Source organism: Oryctolagus cuniculus, chromosome 6, assembly GCF_964237555.1.
Source record: "Oryctolagus cuniculus chromosome 6, mOryCun1.1, whole genome shotgun sequence".
In the NCBI taxonomy this organism is placed as follows: Eukaryota; Metazoa; Chordata; class Mammalia; order Lagomorpha; family Leporidae; genus Oryctolagus; species Oryctolagus cuniculus.
In genome coordinates, this window is record NC_091437.1 from 113,800,704 (window position 1) to 113,803,815 (window position 3,112).

The following is a 3,112-nucleotide window of genomic DNA, read 5'->3' on the forward strand; positions in this document are numbered from 1 at the left end:
GTTCACATTCTAGAACAGAGTGTTCAAGGAAGAGGGAGTAGGATGAGCAATGTTTTCCATACATGCCTGGGCAGTGTGCTGAAGGGTATCTCCCCCATATATGTATCTGTTATAATCCCCACCCATGAACCTGATGTTATTTGGAAACAGAGTCGTCATCATTATGATTAGATTAAGGATCTTGCGATTAGGTGGTTCTGGAGTGTCCAGTGAAGACTCATGACAATGCCATGCCTTCCCACAGGAAAAGCCTGAGAAAGGTTTGATACAAGAACATGGAAGAGGAGGCCACCTGCAGATGGATACAAAGAATAGGATTTTGCAGCTACAAGTTGAGGAACAGCTGGAATTACAAGAAGCTAGAACAGGCAAAAATTCTCCCTTGGAGCCCTGCCTACATTGTGGGTTTGGAGTTTTGACCTTTGAACCAAGAAAGAACAATTTCTCTGTTTTAAGACAGCAAATTTGTCAGTTTTTACAGAAGCCCTATGAGACAGGCATATATTTGGGATGCATGAATATAAGCAGAGGATTTCGTGCCTTAGGGGTGAAGTATTAGAGGGAAGTAGTAGGAAATGTGGTTAGAAAGATAATAAGGGGACAGATATTAAAAGAATACCTGAGCTCTTATACAGACCTGTCTTTACTGCAATTGAGCTGGGAAGTCAGTTTGTTTTCATTTTGGAATTCTCCCATATCCATGAGGATTCAAAGAGCTTGGCCCACATCCTTTTTAAAATTAAACCTGCTATCTCTCTTTGCTGCTTAGTCATTGGCCTACTTCCAGCCTCTGCAAGTCTACAAAATCCTGTTAAGGACTTGTCATCGACCTGTTCCTGCTTCATTTTTCTTAGCTTACCTCTAAATCTTTTGTTCTTAGGTTGTCATATCTGTGGCTTTAGACTACTGTCCTCATCTTTCCCCCTCCTGTTGAAGTTTGAATCACTCTAACTCCACAGAGATATTGAAGTATCCTACTTCAGCCTCAGATGTTTTCTGAGATGTATCATAAATTTTCATTTTTAATATCATAAGGGAGCCGAAAGTTGCAGCTGCATCTTTGAGCTTCAGTGCTATTTCACAGTCTATAATAAGATCAACCTTTTCTAATTTGAAATATAATACTAGATTCATGATTTTCCCCATCAAGATGGTACCATCTGGCACACTATTAGTGCAAGACGTTGAGGTTTTATGCAACACACATGTTGGTTGGGTTTATAGAAGTTTTCATCCAAAAGCTGACATTTTGGTATGATTAGTTTGTCAACTTACTATAATGCATCAGAAAATTAAAAAAAATGTTAGGACTTTGAAAAATGCAAATAAAATTACAATCTAAGTGTCATTTTTAAAATGAAAATCACCTACAGCCCATCTAGCCCTCATTAGAATTACAGGGGCCTATGAAAAGATCAAGGGCAATGAGAGGAATATCGTCTGTAAAACTAATATTACGGTAAGACTACCTAACAGGAAAGTTATAAGTACAGTGCAAAATCTGTTGCTTCTGTATTTTACAAAGTGTTAAGGAATATGAGGGACAGCACTGTGGCTTAGTAGGCTGTCTGTGGCTAAGCCTGTGGAGCAGCATTCCATATAGGTTCAGGTTTGTGTCCCAGCTGCTCCTCTTCCGATCCAGCTGGGAAAGCAGTGAAAGATGGCCCAAGTGCTTGGGCACCTGCCACTATGCGGGAGACCTGGAGAAAGCTCCTGGCTCCTGGCTTTAGATCAGCCGAGCTCCAACTATTGCAGCCATCTGAGAAGTAAACTAGCAGGTGGAAGACGTGTCTCGTGATACTCTTCCAGCAGTAGCCGGCCCAGGTGGTGCACCTGGTTCCCCTGGATCTGCACCTGTAGGCTGTCGTTGGCCCCAGGGGCGGGAGTGACGGTGGTGCTTGCCTGGCAGCGCTGCTGGAGGGTGGCAGCTACAGAGTCCGGGTCCAGACCATAGGCCTCCAAGTTCCGGACCACAGTCACCTTTTTATTAGAAGCTCTCTGTGCTAGGGTGATGTCAGTTGGACAGATTTTCCCTTTCTTCACAACAGGCTCTTGTCCGGGAAAGGTCACCTGATAGGCAGGCTGCAGTTTTCCCAAGCACCTGCTCACAAGGCTGTCCCACGGAAGCTTCATGCCGGTGTGCTGTTCCTGTGTCTCTAGGAGGCAGTCACATAGGACGGGGTGCAGTTTCACAAGATTTTTGTTGTCTGCATCAACCAGGTCATTTTTCTTGGCATAGTTAATGATGATGGCTCGGACCTCACTGCCCTCGAGAACACCCGCCTTTCTTGTGGCCAGACTCCTGGAAGAGCAGGGTCACGCTGGCTGGGACACAGCAGAGGGGTTTTATGTCTGGAGGGCGATAGGGCTGCTCCCTGCTCCCCTCCTGCACACTCTGGGAAGTCAGGGAGGGCTCAGGTAGGACGAAAGATGTGATCCTCGGTGTCTCCAATCCACAGCCACAACGCTCTCCACCCTTCTGCTGAGGTCCTTCACCTGCACAATCTGCTCCTGCTGCATGTGCTGTAGGAACTCCGAGAGCTTCCTGTAGCTTGACTTCTTCATGTCCAGCTGGTGTCCCTCAGGGCTGTTCTTCCTTCTAGAGGAACTTTGCCTTGCTCAGACCCCGACAGTCCATTTTTTTTTTTTTTTCTGAACACTGTCATTTATTATTCGAGAACATTCCTCTGGACAGTTCTTGTTGCCAAGCACAGAAAAGACAAAAAGTGCAAGCCGTGCATTTGCTGAGTCAGCCCCAGAGGGCGGGCGGTGGGGGGGGGGGGGCAACTGAAAACATCTCTGGGTCTCTGCGGGATTCAGCGGCTCCACGCTCAACATCTGATGTAGACATCGTCATTTCGGGAATATGGATGGGGCGGTGTTTGCACCTCTCAGACGTAAACATCTGGCAGCTTCCTCATGGCAAAGGGGTAGGAGGGGGAGTACAGGCCGTGTTTCCGGCCAGCTAACAGCCAGAAGCCAGCAGTCTGTCACACTTGTTTTGGTTTGGTCGCACGTGGGCCTGGGCCATGGAAAATTGCAGAGTGGCCAGGGAGCTGTGCCAACGGACGGCCTTCCCCCATGACCTCGGAATCCCAAGGCTTGGAGCGCA

General features: G+C 46.9%; 1 pseudogene; it reads right to left on the minus strand.

Annotated features, from left to right (window-relative positions):
- Positions 1 to 1,746: 1,746 nt before the first annotated feature.
- On the minus strand, positions 1,747 to 2,857 carry LOC103348154 (eukaryotic translation initiation factor 2D pseudogene; annotated as a pseudogene).
- Between the last annotated feature and the right edge of the window lie 255 nt (positions 2,858 to 3,112).